The sequence below is a fragment of the Mirounga angustirostris genome, unplaced genomic scaffold (genome assembly GCF_029215605.1).
Source record: "Mirounga angustirostris isolate CCGP_5_RB_7025 unplaced genomic scaffold, mMirAng1.0.hap1 SCAF_14, whole genome shotgun sequence".
NCBI lineage: Eukaryota > Metazoa > Chordata > Mammalia > Carnivora > Phocidae > Mirounga > Mirounga angustirostris.
In genome coordinates, this window is record NW_026991722.1 from 20,136,252 (window position 1) to 20,156,116 (window position 19,865).

Here is a 19,865-nt window from a genome sequence, read left to right on the forward strand (position 1 = left end):
AAGCAGGTATTAGTAGAGTAAAACTTAAAATATTTCCTCATAGGATTTGTTTTCTTTTTAAGGGCACAACTCATCTCTTTAAAAATAAATATGAGATACTTCTTTTAGAACTGGTACCTAACATGAGTCAAAATGGCTTGATACTGGGGCGCCTGGGTGGCACAGTTGGTTAAGCGACTGCCTTCAGCTCAGGTCATGATCCTGGAGTCCCGGGATCGAGTCCCACATCGGGCTCCCTGCTCAGCGGGGAGTCTGCTTCTCCCTCTGACCCTCCCCCCTCTCATGCTCTCTGTCTCTCATTCTCTCTCTTGCAAATAAATAAAAAATCTTAAAAAAAAAAATTAAAAAAAAATGGCTGGATATAATAGCACTTCCTCCATTTGGGGGGTGGGGTGGGAAGACAGGACTGTATCCATAATGGAAAAATACTTCCCCCCTCAGGAAAACATCATTATATATGGGGGAGTATGTACCTTAATAACATAAAACTGATTTACTTAAGAGAATCTACCAACTGAACTGATTTGTTCTGGTGTATTAAGGATACATACCCCTTTATCACTGAAATGCATTTAATCCTATTTATATTTTTATGAGAGCCCTTTTTAATACTGTCAAAGTTTCTTTTTAAAAGTGAGCTTTTCCCAGTATAGCTAAATTATACAAATATTAAATGTTCACTCATAATAAAATCCTAACAAACTGAAATCAACAATACATTAAAAAAAATCATTCACCACGATCAAGTGGGATTTCTTTCATGGTTGCAAGAGTGGTTCAGTATTTGCAAATCAATGTGATACATCACATTAATAAGAGAAAGGATGAAAATTGTATGATCATTTCAATAGATGTAGAAAAAGCATTTGACAAAGTACAACATCCATTCATGATTAAAAAAAAAAAAACCCTCAACAAAGTAGGTTTAGAGGGAACATACACCAACATAATAAAGGCCATATATGAAAAACCCACAGCTAACATCATCCTCATGGGAAAAAATTGAGAGCTTTTCCCCTGAGGTCAGGAACAAGACAAGAATGTCACTCTAGCCACTTTTATTCAACACAGTACTGGAAGTTCTGGCCACAGAAATCAGACAACAAAAAGAAATAAAAGGCATCCAAATGGGTAAGGAAGAAGTAAAACTGTCACTATCAAAAAACTGCTAGAACTGGGGTGCCTGGGTGGCTCAGTCATTAAGCATGTGCCTTCGGTGCAGGTCATGGTCCCAGGGTCCTGGGATTGAGCCCCGCATGGGGCTCTCTGCTCTGCAGGAAGCCTGCTTCCCCCTCTCCCACTCCCCCTGCTTGTGTTCCCTTTCTCGCTGTCTCTCTCTCAAATAAATAAATAAAATAAAATAAAATAACTGCTAGAACTGATAAATTCAGTAAAGTCACAGGATACAAAAATCAATGTACAGAAATCTGTTGCATGTCTAAATACCAAGAATAAAGCAGCAGCGGAAGAAATTAAGAAAACAATCCTATGTACAACTGCACCAAAAATAATAAGATATCTAGGAATAAATCTAACCAAAGAGGTAAAAAGATCTGTACTCTGAAAACTATAAAATGCTGATGAAGGAAATTGAAGAGGACACAGAGAAATGGTACTCCTATTTTCCAAAGTATTATTCCCTTTAATCTTCATGGCAACTCTTCAAGCTGATTTGGAACTTAGACACAGGTTAAGAAACTTGCCTGCCACATACATTCAGGCACACCTGACATGAGCCCCGAACACAGAACTCAGACCTTCCCCTACATTCAGCCAACTTTTCCAGATGTACCACCTCTGTCTTTTAGTACTTCCAAGTTCCTAAACTTCTAACCCTTCAAAAATAAAGGTAACTGAACATTATCCTATAAAATCTATCAAAATAAATCCTAATGGATTAAAGATTGTAGTAAAAAAAAAAAGTCATATTAAAAGAGAAACTACACTTGAGGAGAGGGGGGAAAGATGGCAGAGGAGTAGGGGACCCTATTCCAACCGGTCCCCAGAATTGAGCTGGATATCTACCAGACCACTCTGAGCATGCATGAAATCAGCCTGAGATGTAAGAAGATAGATCTGGATCTCTACAAACAGAATATCGCGCATGGTTGGTTTCGAGGTATGAAGCGGGGACCCATGATTCCATGGGCAGATACCGGAGGATAAACAGCAGCGGGAGGGAGCCATGGGGATCCTACACTGCTGGTGAGTGACAGCCTCGCGTGCTGGGGATGGGGCACAGACTTGCAAACCAGTAGTGTCAGGGAAAGGACTTTAGGGTGGCCCCCTGGATGGAAACCCAGAGCAGCGGGGTTGCATGTGCGAACTGGGAGCAGCTGGTGGTTTTAGAAGCACGAAGGGTAGAGACATGCCCCAACCTGGAGGCAGGACTGGGAGCGCTGCAGAGGGGTGCACAACCCAGGACGCTGCAGTTTATAGCAGCACAGACAGAAAGGAGATAGTGTGGCCTGGAGAGCTCACTGAAGAACAGACAGCAATCTCTCTGCTCTGAGGCAGAGGGTTGGAAATGGTCTCTTCTGCTCTGACTCTTGGAAGAGATGCAGAAAGCAGCCAGGGAAAGCTGCCAGAGAAAAAAAGTCCCCCCAAAATGGTTCCCATTGAGCCCATCCCCCGCCACAGGGGGGGCAGGGCAACTCTGCCCAAACAGGGTTGCCTGAGTAACAGCGTGGCAGGCCCCTCCCCCAGAAGACAGGCTGGGAAAACAAGAGGCCAGCAACCCTAAGGTCCCTAGAAACAGGTGCATCTTGCTTGGGTTCTGGTCAATAATTTGGACTCTATATATTCCCTCAACCACCCCTCAACAGAATGACTAGGAGGAGGAACCCCCAAAATAGGAAAGACTCAGAGATTATGACTTATGCCGCAGATTTACAAATGGATGCAGATATAACCAAGATGTCGGAGATGGAATTCAGGCTAGCAATTGTGAAGACAATAGCTAGAATGGAGAAATCAATTAATGGCAACATAGACTCTCTAAGGGCAGAAATGAAAGCTGAATTGGCAGAACTTAAAAATGCTATCAGTGAGATCCAATCTAATCTAGATAATCTAACAGCTAGGGTAAGTGAGGCAAAAGAATGAATTAGTGACCTGGAAGACAATTTAATAGATAAAAAGGGAAAAGAGGAGGCCAGGGAAAAACAACTCAGAATCCATGAAAATAGAATCAGAGAAATTAGTGACACCATGAAACGTTCCAATGTCAGAATTATTGGAATCCCGGAGGGAGTGGAGAGAGAGAGAGAGGACTAGAAGATATACTTGAGCAAATCATAGCTGAGAACTTCCCTAATCTGGGGAATGAAACAAACATTCCTGTCCTGGAGGCAGAGAGGACCCCTCCTGAGCTCAAGGAAAACAGGCCAACACCCTGGCATGTAATAGTAAAACTCGCAAATCTTAGAACCGCGGAAACCATCTTAAGGGCAGTTAGGGGGAAGAGATTCCTTACATACAGAGGGAGGAACATCAGAATAACGTCAGACTTATCCACAGAGACCTGGCAAGCCAGAAACGCCTTGCAAGACATATTCAGGATACTAAACGAGAAGAACATGCAGCCAAGAATACTTTATCCAGCAAGGCTGTCATTTAGAATGGATGGAGAGATGCAGAGCTTCCAAGACCGGCAGAAACTGAAAGAAGATGTGACCACTAAGCTGGCCCTGTAAGAAATATTAAAGGGGGGTTCTATAAAAGGAGAAGGACCCCAAGAGTGATCTACAACAGAAATTTACAGGGACAATCTAAAAACAAGGTCTTCACAGGCAACATGATGACAATAAATTCATATCTTTCAATAATCACTCTCAATGTGAACAGCCTAAATTCTCCCATAAAATGGCCCAGGGTTGCAGATTGGATAAAAAGACAGGACCCATCCATATGCTGTCTACAAGAGACTCATTTTGAACCTAAAGATACATCCAGACTGAAAGTGAAAGGATGGAGATCCATCTTCCATGCCAGCGGACCTCAAAAGAAAGCTGGGGTAGCAATTCTTATATCAGACAAATTAGGTTTTAAGCTAAAGACTGTAGTTAGAGACACAAAAGGACACTATATCATTCTTTTTTTTTTTTTTAAAGATTTTATTTATTTATTTGACAGAGAGAGGCACAGTGAGAGAGGCAACACAAGCAGGGGGAGTGAGAGAGGGAGAAGCAGGCTTCCCGCAGAGCAGGGAGCCCGATGCGGGGCTCAATCCCAGGACCCTGGGATCATGACCTGAGTCGAAGGCAGACGCTTAACGGCTGAGACACCCAGGCGCCCGACACTATATCATTCTTAAAGGGTCTATCCAACAAGAAGATCTAATATTGTAAATATCTATGCCCCCAACATGGGAGCAGCCATCTACATAAGCCAACTGTTAACCAAAATAAAGAGTCATATTGATAACAATACGTTAATTGTAGTAGACCTCAATACTCCACTCTCAGCAATAGACAGATCATCTAAGCAGAAAATCAACAAAGAAACAAGGGCTTTGAATGACACACTGGACCAGAAGGACCTCATAGATATATACAGAACATTCCACCTTAAAACAACAATACTCATTCTTCTCGAGCATACATGGAACTTTCTCCAGAACAGACCACATACTGGGTCACAAACCAGGTCTCAACCGACACCAAAAGATTGAGATTATTCCCTGCATATTCTCAGGCCATAATGCTTTAAAACTGGAACTCAATCACAAGAAAAAATTTGGCAGAAATTCAAACACTTGGAAGCTAAAGACCACTCTGCTCAAGAATGTTTGGCTCAACCAGGAAATCAAAGAAGAACTTAAACAATTCACAGAAACCAATGAGAATGAAAACACATAGGTCCAAAACCTATGGGATACTGCAAAGGCGGTCCTAAGGGGGAAATACATAGCCATCCAAGCCTCACTCAAAAAAATAGAAAAATCCCAAATTCACCAACTAACTCTACACCTTAAAGAACCAGAGAAAAAGCAACAAACGATGCCTAAGCCATGCATTAGAAGAGAAATAATTAAGATTAGAGCAGAGATCAATGAATTAGAAACCAGAAACACAGTAGATCAGATCAACGAAACTAGAAGCTGATTCTTTGAAAGAATTAATAAGATCAGTAAACCACTGGCCAGACTCATCCAAAAGAAAAGAGAAAGGACCCAAATTAATAAAATTATGAATGAAAGGGGAGAAATCACGGCTAACACCAAGGAAATAGAAACAATTATGAGAAATTATTATCAACAACTATATGCCAATAAACTGAGCAATCTGGATGAAATGGAGGCCTTCCTGGAAACCTATAAGCTGCCAAGACTGAAACAGGAAGAAACTGACAACCCAAATAGGCCAATAACCAGTAATGAGATTGAAGCAGTGATCAAAAACCTCCCAAAAAACAACAGTCCAGGGCCTGATGGATTCCCTGGGGAATTCTACCAAACATTCAAAGAAGAAATAAAACCTGTTCTACTGAAGCTGTTTCAAAAAATAGAAACCGAAGCTTCCAGACTCATTCTATGAGGACAGCATTACCTTAATCCCCAAACCAGGCAAAGACCCCATCAAAAAGGAGAATTTCAGACTGATATCCCTGATGAATATGGACTACAAAATCCTCAACAAAATCCTAGCTAATAGGATCCAACAATACATTAAGAGGATCATCCACCACGACCAAGTGGGATTTATCCCCGGGATGCAAGGGTGGTTCAACATTCGCAAATCAATCAATGTGATAGAACACATTAATAAGAGGAGGGAGAAGAACCATATGGTCCTCTCAATTGATACAGAAAGAGCATTTGACAAAATACATCATCCTTTCCTGATTAAAACTCTTCAGAGTATAGGGATAGAGGGAACATTTCTCAAGTTCATAAAATCCATCTATGAAAAACCCACAGCAAATATCACCCTCAATGGGGAAAAGCTGAGAGCCTTTCCCTTAAGATCAGGAACATGTCAAGGATGCCCACTCTCACCACTATTGTTCAACATAGTACTAGAAGTCCTAGCAACAGCAATCAGACAACAAAAAGAAATAAAAGATATTCAGATTGGCAAAGAAGAAGTCAAACTCTCTCTTTTTGCAGATGACATGATACTTTATGTGCAAAACCCAAAAGACTCCACCGCCAAATTACTAGAACTCATACAACAATTCAGTAATGTGGCAGCATACAAAATCAATGCACAGAAATCAGTTGCTTTCTTATACAGTAACAATGCAACTGTAGAAAGAGAAATTAGAGAAATGATTCCATTTACTATAGCACCAAAAACCATAAGATACCTCGGAATAAACCTAATCAAAGAGGTAAAGGATCTACACTCTAGGAACTATAGAACACTCATGAAAGAAATTGAAGAAGACACAAAAAGATGGAAAAACATTCCATGCTCATGGATCAGAAGAATAAACATTGTTAAAATGTCTATGCTACCCAGAGCAATCTATACCTCCAATGTCATCCCGATCAATATTCCAATGACATTTTTCAAAGTGCTGGAACAGACAATCCTAAAATTTGTATGGAATCAGAAAAGACCCTGAATCGCCAAGGAAATGTTGAAAAAGAAAAACAAAGCTGGGGGCATCACGTTACCTGATTTCAAGCTATATTACAAAGCAGTGATCACCAAGACGGCATGGTACTGGCACAAAAACAGACATATAGACCAACGGAACAGAATAGAGAGCCCAGATATGGACCCTCAACTCTATGGTCAAATAATCTTCGACAAAGCAGGAAAAAATATGCAATGGAAAAAAGACAGTCTCTTCAATAAATGGTGCTGGGAAAATTGGACAGCCACATGCAGAAGAATGAAACTCGACCATTCTCTAACACCATACACAAAGATAAACTCAAAATGGATGAAAGACCTCAGTGTGAGACAGGAATCCATCAAAATCCTAGAGGAGAACATAGGCAGTAACCTCTTTGACATCGCCCACAGCAACTTCTTTCAAGATACGTCTCCAAAAGCTAGTGAAACAAAAGCAAAAATGAACTTTTGGGACTTCATCAAGATAAAAAGCTTCTGCACAGCAAAGGAAACAGTCAACAAAACAAAGAGGCAACCCACAGAGTGGGAGAAGATATTTGCAAATGACACTACAGATAAAGGGCTGGTATCCAAGATCTATAAAGAACTTCTCAATCTCAACACCCAAAAAACAAATAATCAAGTCAAAAAGTGGGCAGAAGACATGAACAGACACTTCTCTGAAGATGACTTATGAATGGCTAACAGACACATGAAAAAATGTTCATCATCATTAGCCATCAGGGAAATTCAAACAAAACCACATTGAGATACAACCTTATACCAGTTAGGATGGCAAAAGTTGACAGGGCAAGAAACAACAAATGTTGGAGAGGTTGTGGAGAAAGGGGAACCCTCTTACATTGTTGGTGGGAATGCAAGTTGGTACAGCCACTTTGGAAAACAGTGTGGAGTTTCCTCAAAAATTTAAAAATAGAGCTACCCTATGATCCAGCAATTGCACTCCTGGGTATTTACCCCAAAGACACAGATGTAGTGAAAAGAAGGGCCATATGCACCCCAATGTTCATAGCAGCAATGTCCGCAATAGCCAAACTGTGGAAAGAGCCGAGATGCCCTTCAACAGATGAATGGATAAAGATGGGGCCATATATACAATGGAATATTACTCAGCCATTAGAAAGGATGAATTCCCAACTTTTACATCAACATGGATGGGACTGGAGGAGATTATGCTAAGTGAAATAAGTCAAGCAGAGAAAGTCAATTATGATATGGTTTCACTTATTTATGGAACATAAGGAATAGCATGGAGGATATTAGGAGAAGGAAGGGAAAAATGAAGGGGGGGAAATCAGAGGGAGAGATGAACCATGAGAGACTATGGACTCTGAGAAACAAACAGGATTCTAGAGGGGAGGAGGGAGGGGGTATTGGTTAGCCCAGTGATTGGTATTAAGGAGGGCACGTACTGCATGGAGCACTGGGTGTTATACGAAAACAATGGATCGTGGATCACCACATCAAAAACTAATGATGTATTTGACAGATGAATGGATAAAGAAGATGTGGTATATATATACAATGGAATATTATGCAGCCATCAAAAGGAATGAGATCTTGCCATTTGCAACGACGTGGATGGAACTGGAGGGTATTCATGTTGAGTGAAATAAGTCAAACAGAGAAAGACATGTATCATATGATCTCACTGATATGAGGAATTCTTAATCGCAGGAAACAAACTGATTGTTGTTGGAGTAGGGGGTGGGGTGGGAGGGATCGGGTGACTGGGTGATAGACACTGGGGAGGGTATGTGCTCTGGTAAGCGCTGTGAATTGTGCAAGACTGTTGAATCTCAGATCTGTACCTCTGAAACAAATAATGCAATATATGTTAAGAAAAAAAAAAGAAGAAGAAGGTAGCAGGAGGGGAAGAATGAAGCGGGGGAAATCGGAGGGGTAGACGAACCATGAGAGACGATGGACTCTGAAAAACAAACAGGGTTCTAGAGGGGAGGGGGGTGGGAGGATGGGTTAGCCTGGTGGTGGGTATTGAGGAGGGCACATTCTGCATGGAGCACTGGGTGTTATGCACAAACAATGAATCATGGAACACTTCATCTAAAACTAATGATGTAATGTATGGGGATTAACATAAGAATAAAAAAAAAACTAATGATGTATTGTATGGTGACTAACATAACATAATAAAATTAAATTTAAAAGAAAAGAAACTACATTTGAATATTCATATAATCTTTAGTGTTGGAGAAAAACTTTAGAGGCATAGCGCTAACAGAAAAATAAAGATAGGACAATCTACAGATAAGAACAGTTTTATACTTGGGAATTTAAATCACCACAACTAAATCAAAATACAAATTATAATGTGAGGAAATATTTGCAACATATGTGACAGGCAAATAATTTCTCTTTTTAATGTGTAAAAACCACTTGTGAATCGATAAGGTGATGACCCCATTAAAAATGGGCAAAAGACATGAATAGGTCAATTCCATTAAAAATACATCTGATGAGAAAACACAAAATAGCACAGACTGAAAGATGTCTAATCTCACCAGTAATGAAATCAGAACACTTACACAATTGATGTTTAACTGATCTATCAGTTTGGTCAAGACTGAAAACAATACTTTTCCATTTGGCAATGGTGCAAAGAAACTACACTCTCATACTTCTGGTGGGAAAGAATTTGTATAACTTTCCTGAAGAACAATTAAGTAAAATGTTTTAAGAGTTTTAAAAATGTACACTTTGGCCCAGAAATTGTAGATACAGAGACCTATCTTAAGATAAAGTATACTATCTTATACTAAAAATTATTCCCGTGTTTACAGATGTTTATTGCAGAATATATATTTTTAAATATCATAAAAATAGAAATCAACCTAAATGTCTGACTTTAGGGAACTGGTTAAACTATAATGAATTCATACAGTAAAATATTTTAAAGCCATTTAAAAATACTACATTGTAGGATAATACTGTTTTTGACCTGGGTAGATTTTAGGATACATTGCTAACTGAGTAAAAAGAATCATTCTCAATAAGGGAGGTACGTTATTATATACTTTGGAAGGAAATCATGATACCTCTGCACATACACACAGAAGTCTAAAAAACGCTACACCAAACTGTTTCTGGTGCTTGCCACTCTATATTGATAATGTGAATAAATTTTTTACCTTTTCCTATCTTCCAAATAGTTTGCTTTGAGCAAATTTCATGTTACTAATTTAAAAAATACTATTAAAATATAGAAGCACTAAGCAAAACATACACTTGAACTGATTTATGTTAAATTCAACTAACTTCAGCCTGAGGCTGATCAGAACTACTTTGGAGCTTACAGAAGTATTTAGATGAGTTAAGATTTCCTCTTCTTTCCAGTGGGGCAGAATAGTATCTCCAGGGGAAGGACTCTGCTCTCTACTTTCTTTATCCCCTTTAGAGACGTGTCTTTCACAGGGTAATGAGTAGGACTTTTGTTTCCACAAATAGAGGGTTGGGCTGGAATGTCTAATGATCCCACTTGTCAGCGGGTCTTAGAGAACAGTTCTTTCGATCTTCACATCAAAATGTCTCCATGAAAGGCTGAGGTAGGATGACTGATGAACTGGCACATTTGAGTTGGAAGCTATTACTTCGTGGGTAAGTTTTCATCTGATCATCTCTGTGGTAATTCAGGACTATTAAACAAATCAATTGAGACATGGAGGTATTACACAATTTAGCAAGAGCCGCTTTCTGTTTCCCAGGAGGCCTGAGGGTCTCTGGTAGCTCGAGGGTGGAGGAAAGGTGGGGCTGGGCAGGAGATGGAGAGTCCTGAAGGGGAGCCTCAGTCTCCTGGAAACTGCTGAGACACTTCCAAGGGAAGCACCACGAGGCAGAAGCCAGCTGGGAGGTCCTCTGTCTTTCAGACTCCATCTTAGAGCCAGAATGGCTGCCTCTTGCCTTCCTTGGTTTCTTCCACCAGATATGGCATTGTCTTCACTGGTTGATTTCAAGCGGTCATAAGTTTTAGTGCTTTCAGGCATCATGCTCTTAATTATAGTGAAATGATTTTAATGTTGGAAGACATCATAAAGCAGCCAATTAACTTTTTTGTCAGTTCTATTCAGAGTGGGGAAAGAAAAGAATGAACATGACCTCACACCCAGACCAAAATCAAAGAGTACAAATTGAGATTTTTCAGGCACAGATATGTATGGTTTTGTTTTTGTTTTTGTTTTGCGAACAGGCTGTGTAAAGTTCTATGGTGGTGACGGTCTTTAACAAATTATACTTTGAGAAGAAGCCAATGATCATGGATAATATATAGCTGGGGAGAGAAAGAAGAAAGGAAAAAGTGAAGTAGCAACCTCCTCCTAACTAGAGCTCACTAACAACAGGGATGAAAGTCAAGTCCAGGAAGAGCCAGTAAGTACTCCAAATTCTCTAGCTTTTGGTTTTGTTTTTATAGATTTGTTATTTCTCAGAAAATCTAGACAAATTTATGGCAACTTGGCCAAATCTTTTTAGTGACACCCTTGATGAATGTTTAGCCACCACACTTCATTACCAAATTTGAAATTCCTGCCGGTCACATTGGAGCATTGGTTTCTATGTTTAGGAAGGCTCAGGCTCCATTTATAATTCTGTGATTTGGTTACCAGTGCTACTCAGCAGGATTATTCTTTTTCTTCAGGTGCTTTTCACAAACAAATGTTACTATTTCACTAAAGACTCTCTGGGAGAGACTTCTGGATTTTGGAAGAATCACTAGCTCTGAAGTGAGTGGAACAGTGTGAGAGGTGTTCACACAGGCTGGAAGCTGGCAGCCTTAAAGAGGGCATTTAACTTTAATACAATCTTCAAAGCTTTCAGCTGTCAACTTAATGCTTATGATGTTTTACATTTTCTCAACATTCTGTCCCAAAATTAATCAATAGTTTTCATCTTCCTTCTTTGGATGATCTTATTTCATCCAAAGGGAGAGGCTGCTCATAGAACACAGATGGTTCCAGCACTATTCTTAAAACTTCTGAGCCAAGCTAAAAACCATTTATTTAGTGACATTCATTTTAAATTTCAGTTCAGTGTTTTCCTCATGGTGAACACTTGGGCAATGTTTCCCATCATCTGTTTAAAATGACACAATCACAAAATTCATAAAAACAACATATCCCTCCATATTGTCTTCTCAAAAAAGCTTTCTTTCATCAGACTTCCTACCACCTTCCTTTTTAACTATGAAGAGTTGCAAAGAAGAAATTTATCAGTGTATTTAGATTTTATTTTTGTTGGTATCATTGACAAATCATGGTCATTGTAGTACCTGTGTTGAGTAACTTTTGAATGTTTGGAATTGACACCATAGAGTTTCCATAGGTTTCATCACTTTTATTTGTACTGGAAAACCAAGAAATTAACTTGACTCACTTAATTGCAGTATCCACTTTACTGTGGTGGCCTGGAGCCAAATCTGTAATATCTCCAAGGTATGCCTGTATTCTACCAAAGAATATTAGTCTATTTAATCTTATAAATTCTATAGATTATACACAACTGTTATTTCCAACTTATAGATGAGGAAACCAAGATTTGGATAAGTTAAGGGCCTTCATGAGTCACAATTTACACCTGGGATTAAAACCCAAGACTGTCCTCACAAAGCCCTTATTGCTAACCACAGTGGATCACAGTCTCATTCTTCTAGAATAAAATGATCCTTCACCTAACATTGAAAAATCAAGTAGTTCTTCATCTGTGAAGGAGAAACAACAACACCAGTCTTTACTGATATGATCTTTTATAGCTGCAAAGTACTTTCAGGCTCATGATGTCAGATTATAAAACAATTTTAGAAATAAGTTTGAATATCCCTATTTCATAGACGAAGAAGCTGATTTCCAATAACTTGAAAAGATTCTCTCAAGGGTACACAAATGGGTAAGTGGCAGAAGCACACTCTCGGTGGTTCCATGTGTGGGTTCTACCACCTGCTGATGCTATTCTAGGCAGAAGATGGTGATGGGCCATGTTTTCTGTGAGATGCGGCCATTTTCTCGAAAGGAATTCTGGTGTGATGAGAACACTTTCCCAGAAGAAAGAGAGACCTGCCGAAGTATTTGAATTTACCTTCCTGCCCTGAGTCAACCCCAGGACGAGACTAATCTAGCCCATTTGTCAAGAGCAATTGGTTTCAATGCATATATGTTATTAAGATATCCTTGAGGAAAGGGACTGTGAGACTCTGAAGTACCATAGAAACTAAAATATACAAAAATATATTTCATCCAGCGAAAGTTTTTTTAAATATTTAAATCTTAATTTTCTGTACTATGGCAGTCCTCCCTGGTTCCCAATAATAAAAAAATAACTAAATTTAGTTTAAGACTACTTTTCACTTTGAGAAGATGTGTGTAATGTAATTCTCTTAATCCAGCTTAGCCAGCTAATAGTGCATTCACTCTGTTCCTCCTGCAGGAGGAAAGGTCATCTCCCACTCACCTCCCCAATCATTGCAGTGTCTTTCCATGTGCACTTTTTAATTCCACCACCCCCTAACCTCTATTCAGCTTTGAGGTACCGACATGAAAATACTGTCTGAGAAGCTTCAACTCCCTTGTGATATTTTTCTTGGTTGAATATCAATATTAGCTCTAATTTTCTGAATACTTATAAATTATTAAAGGAGGAGAATTGGCCAGAAACATGCTAGGTAGCAAGGGAAGAGCATCCTTGACTTAAGAAATCACCATCATCCTCAGATAATGTTTACTGAACATTTGCCAGGGGCCAGGCTAAGTGATTTATATATATTAATCTATGCACTCTTCACAATAGATGTATGAAGTGGGATTTTTAATCTCCACTTCTTAGATGAGAAAACTAGGGCACAGAAAGTTCAGGTAATTTGCCAAAGTTCACATCAAAAGTGAGAGAACTAGGTTTCAAGTCTGGGCTACCTGGTCTTAGAGCATGTAGGCTTCACTCTACATACATATTAGACCCTTCGAGACCTAAAAAAGAAAACCTGTTTCTCAGAGAAAATGAAAAGCAAAATTGGAGATGGAGACAATATAAAAGGAACAGAATTTTCCTTCTGCCAACTGAAAATAAAATACATTAAAATGAGGTAGCCACTAATCAGATGTGAGTTAAACACAACCCACACAGGAAAAACGTCAGAATGTAAGCCAGAAGATGTAAAGTGAAAAAAGTGTTAGGTTAGCGCAGAGCCTGAGATCAGCGTTCACGTCCACCCGGCTTTACCACCGATGCGCTGTCAGGCAAGGTCACCGGGGTTAGAGTCCTTGACGCGGTGCGTGCGCAGAGCCAGCGCCTCAAGCTTTATTCCAGCTGCAGGTCCTCCATCTCAGAAGGGCCATTTGGACTCGATAATCTCCACACTCTCTTCCTGCTTGATGCTTTTAGGGGGCGGTCAGTGCCTGAATACATCACGCGCTTGCTCTGTCGTTTCTCTAAGCCGGGCACAGGGCTGGGTTCCGTGGGGATACCCGAAAGCACGAGGCATGATCCCACTCCTCCCAGGAGGGGCGTTGGTGCTCACCAGTGACAGGGGAGGCTCCTGCAGACCTGAATCCTCAGCTGGTATGGCCGGCACCTGCCGACAGCTCCCTCGCCATTGTAATATGTCACACAGCACATCTGACTCACGATCAGTAGACACTGTTAGAATTTTGCCACTGTCAGAGTGCTTATGGAAGAGTTTTAAAAGGATTAGGAAGTTGGGATAAAATGCTTACTTCTTTCTCCAAAAAATTTTGGAATTAATTGTTATGCCAGAGACTCTGAGCTGTCCCACAATATCCATTCTCTTTGTTTTCCTGATAAACAGAACCATTAATTTTAACTGGCCACACAAACGTCCAGCATAATAAGACATTCTCCAGCCTTCCTTACAGGTAGGTGTGGCTATATGACTAAACTTGGTAATGGGATATAATATAATTGTTGCATGCAACTTCTGAGAAATCTTCTTAGAAGGAAGGATCAATCCTTTCATGCCTCTTCCTTTCTGCTGGTTGGAATACAGACATAATGACTGGAGCTTAAGCAGCCATTTTGAACCATGAAATAGAAGCCAGATGCTGATTATGTGGAGCAATGAGATAAAGGAGTTCAGGTCTCTGAGGACCGTGAAATTACTTTTTCCAACTCTGTACCAGCTACCTTCAGTCTTTTGTCTGTGAAAAAAAAGAAACTTTCTATGTTTCTATGGTTTCTATGATTTTAGCTTTCTTAGGTCCCACATACAAATCATATCATACAGTATTTCACTCTCCCTGGCTTATTTCACTTAGCATAATGCCCACAGCTTCCATTCACGTTATCACAAATGGCAAGATTTCCTTTTGGTGGCTGAATTTTTTTTCACATCTTCTTTATCCATTCATCTGTTGACACTTACGTTGTTTCCATATATTGACTACTGTGAATAATGCTGCAATGAACATGGGAGTACAGATATCTCTTCCAGATCCTGTTTTCATTTGCTTCAAAAGTATAACCAGAAGTGCAATTGCTAGATCATATGATAGTTCTATTTTTAATTCTTTGAGAAACCTCCATACCGTTTTCCATAGTGGCTACACCAATTTACATCCCAACCGGTGCATGTTTTCCCTTTGTGCACATCTTTGCCAACACCTGTCCTCTCATCTTCTTGATCTTGGTCATTCTAACAGGTGTGAGGTGATATCTTATTGTAGTTTTCACTTGCGTATTCCTGATTAGTGATTTTGAGCACATTTTCATGTAGCTCCTAGCCAATTGTACATCTTCTTTGGGAAAAAGTTTATCCTATTCCTCTACCCATTTTTAAATTGGATTGTTTTTTCCTATCAAGTTGTGAGTTCTTTATAGATTTTGGATATTAACGCCTTATCAGATTTTAGGATTTGCAAAGATTTTCTCCCATTCTACAGGTTGCATTTTGTTGATGGTTTCCTGTGCTGTGCTGAAGCTTTTTAGTTTGGTCATGGGATATTATCCTTTTATGATTCAATTTGGTTTGCTAATATTTTGTTGAGAATTTTTGCGCCTACATTCATTAGGGATATGGGCCTATAGTTTTGTTTTCTTGAAGTGTCCTTATCTGGCTTCGGTATCAGGGTAATGCTAGCCTTCTAAAAGGAGTTGGGCATATTCTCTCCTCAATTTTTTGGAACACTTTAAAAAGGATTGACATTAATTTTTTAAATGTTTGGTAGAATTCACCAGTGAAACCATCTGGTCCTGAGCTTTTCTAAAAGTTTAGAAAGTTTTTGATTACAAATTCACTCACCTTACTCACATTGATCGATGTGATTTTCTGTTTATTCTTGACTCAGTCTTGGTAGATTGTAGGTTTCTAGGAAGTTCTCCATTTCCTCTCAGTTATCCAATTTGTTGGCATAGAATTGCTCACAGTAACCTCTTCTGATCTTTTTATATCTGTGGTATCAGTTGTAATATCTCCTTTTCTATTTCTAATGTTATTTGACTCTTTTTTCTTAGTTTGTCTAGCTAACAGTTTGTCAATTTTATTATTATTTTTTCAAATAACCAGCTCTTAGTTTCATTCATCTTTTCTATTATTTTACTGGTCTTGTTTGAAGTAGCTTTACTGAGGTATAATTGACATACAACAAATTGCACATACTTGAATCATTCAATTTTATAAGTTCTAACCCATGAAAACATCACCACAGTCAAGATAATGAACATAGTCACCACCCTCAAAATTTTCCCTATACCCCTTTGTAATTTCTTTACCCCATATGTCCCCACTCCAATTCTTATCCTTAGGCAACCAATGGTCTGTGTTCTATCACTATCAGTTAGTTTAAATTTTCTGGGATTTTCTATTAATGGAATCATAGTATGTACTCTTTCGTTTGCCCACTTTCAGCATAATTACTTTGAGATTTATCATGTGGTATGTATCAATGGTTGATTCATTTTCATTGCTGGGGGGCTTTTCTGTTCTGATCTATGGTATTTCCTTCCTTCTGCTAACTTTGGGCTTAGTTTGTTCTTTTTGTATTTCCTGGAGGTATAAAGTTAGGTTGTTTGAGATCTTTGTTTTCTAAATATGAATTTATTGCTATAAACTGTCCCTCTTAGAATGCCTGCAGAATCCCATAGGTTTTTGTACATTGTGTTTCTATTTTGTTTTCAGGTATTTTTTTATTTCTTTTTTGATTTCTTCTTTGACCCATTGTTTGCTCAGTAGTGTGCAGTTTAGTTTCCCCATGCTTGTAAATTTTCCAGCTTTCCTCCAGTTATTGATTTCTGGTTTCCTATCATTGTAGTCAGAAAAGATACTTGGTTTAATATCCCCAGGGCCTGTATTTGTTTTTCCTACCATTTATGCCTTTAAGAAAGCCTCTTGTTGATTAGCACCCCAATCCCATTGGCTTCCCTTTTTAACCAAGACATATAAAGGTTTTAATATCTGTGCTAGCTGGGGACTGAAAGACCTCCAATAACCCAATAAACCAACAAAAGCTTATAATTCTTTTGCCATTGTAGGGATTGGGAAGGCTTGTATTTTATCAGTGACTGACTCTGGCATTACTTTTGTCTTACCTAACCATATGATCCTCAGACACATTACTGATTGACCTTACCCTTAGATCAGTGGGTAATTACCTTCCATCCTCCTGACTTGTAATGATGTGGCTGCTTGAGACAGGTAGGGTAAGTCATCACAATTTAACATAGCATCATCTATATAATGATAAAGCACCACTCCTCTAAAAATATCCATTTTTCCAAATATCTGGCTACCATCCTATGACAAATTGTGGGACTGTGGAGATACCCTTGGGGAAAGATCTGGAAGGTTCATGGTCTCCCATTCCACATGAAAGCAGATTGGTTTTGGGGTTCAAGTTTTAACAGAATGCTATAAAGCACATTAGATAGGTCCAGTACATAATGATGTGTCTTAATGGATGCTGTGATTTTTTTTCTAACAATAAGGCTATACGAGGCACCATAGCATGGATGGGCAGAGTAACTTCATTGAGTTCCCTGTAAGCTATTGTCATTGACCAGGTCCCATTAGATTTCTTTATAGGCCCAACCAGATTACTGAATGGGCTTTGAGCAGAACTACCCCAACCTTTTCTAATTCTTTAATGGTGGCAGTAATCTCATTATGCCCCTTAAGTAGCTTATATTGTTTTAGGTTTATGGCTTTCCAGGGAATGGCAGCGTATAGGTTCCCATTTTGCAGGACTCATGATGATGAATTTCACTATTTGGGTATACATCTGTCCTTGTAGTTAGATCCAGATCCTGTAATACCTCTCCACCCAAAATATACTCAGGAATGAGGGAAATATACACTAGAAAACAGCAGGGAGGAAACCTGCTCATCTGTAGGTAAAGACTAATTGGGCTGACCTTGATAACCTGTTCCCTATAACCATTAACGGCTTCATTTTCTCAGAATTTTGAGGAGTTTCCATAGATAAGTATGTATCCAACTCCAGCATCTATCAGAGCCAGCACAGGTTGCCTGCCAGTGGGAGACCAATAAATGGTCAACTCAACATGGGATCCCCCCCACAACACACACGCTAGACGGCAATGTTGGCCTAACCCCTAGTCTCTTGGGGTAAAGGGTATCCGCCCCTGAAATTCCCCCATTAGTGGAGGGGCACTTGGCAATGCACCTGGCTTTTTTGAGCCTTCTTTTAAGCGAATAAACTACTTTGCTGGATGTAGCACTTTCCACAGGTTTAGTAAGACCAAACGGGGTTGTCTATATTTTCTCTCTGGGTCTCAATAATACTAGATCTTGCCATAGTTGTTGACAAGAAACTTTGATGGGCCCCCCTTTCTGCCATGTTATCGTTGGCGGAATCCTTTGTTTCTCCCTATTTTTCAAACTGTTTCCCTGATGACGGATTCTTTCAGTTTCACCTAACTCCGCCACCATAGCAGCTACTCTAGCAATGGGCCGATTATCCCATAGGGGCAAGGACAGATGCTAAAATCCACCCCCATGCCCCAGGGCTGACTGTAAGATATGGTCTTTCCTACCGGAGGAAAATAATTCTTCGCCTGGGCTTCCAAAATGCTGGGCATAAATGGCATGTTTTAACTCCCAGTTTACATATCATTTCTTGTGGTTCTCCCATACAGGTCCAATGTAATACTGGGGGGAACATCCCCTTCACTAGGCCAGGTTATCTTAATGGTAGCATTTATCCAATCAATCAAATTAGCTAAGCATCTCGATTCTCACCCATGCCTGCAGCATCTAATCCTTGTTAAAGGCACGTTAAGCAGTGACTTGAGGCCATTTTTGACATCTCAAACCCATTTAACATAATATCATCTCCCCCAGGATCCCGCAGTCGTAACACCCAAGCAGCCACCCCTCTTGCCCTTTTGCTTAAAGCTGCTGGCTAGTCCCACTAATTCAGGAGCAGAATAGTCCCTCATAGTCATTTTCTCACTAGTGGGAACTTCTCTGTCATCCCCAGGCCCACAAATGGCCTGGGTCTTTGAATCAAAGGGTACGCCCCATACATCATTTTCCCCCTCTATGATAATGTCATCAGATGAGTCATTATCCCGGGGATCCTGTACTTTGGGTCTCAATTCTCTTGAGCTATAACAGTTCATACTTCAGTCTGTGAAAGTCTGTGCCCATGCCATCTTACACACCATTATTTCCAAGCATTCCTCTTGCTGTTGGATTCTTTTGGACATAATGCCCATATTAGAAGAACATGGGTTCCTATATCCTTTTCTAAAGCCATGCTTCTAAAGACACACTTCCCTGGTTTGTTCCAATTCTCTCCTTACTAGTAACTGCATTTCCGTGGTGTCTCATATGCACAGATTGACAGCCAAGCTACCACCACAGTAGCTTGGTCACTTTCCCTTCTCCATTTCCTTTCCCTGCTGTTTTGGGTAGGGTATCTAACAATCCCTTGGGTTGGTTTTTTGTTTGTTTGTTTGTTTGTTTGGCTGGGGGGTTGTAGGGTCATCCCTATATTCATTTACTGGTCTGAAATGCTCCAAAAACTTGGCAAGTCCTTCCACATTTCTCCCACAAACAAGGGGCTTTCCCCTTTGCCCATGCTTGTTTTGTTTTCAGTCTCCTGGCTGACTTGCCAATTGTTAGAAGGTGGAGGAGGGTCAGTAAAGTAAAGAGAAAGCACTTTGAGACTGAAAAACGAAGCAAGCCTCTCTATACCATTTACACAGAGTTTTATTCAGGGAAACTTACTGACAGTAGGGATCCCACAGAGGATGATCCACAGCAGACGCAGAAAAACTCCCCACCCAGGCTGGACCTTAATC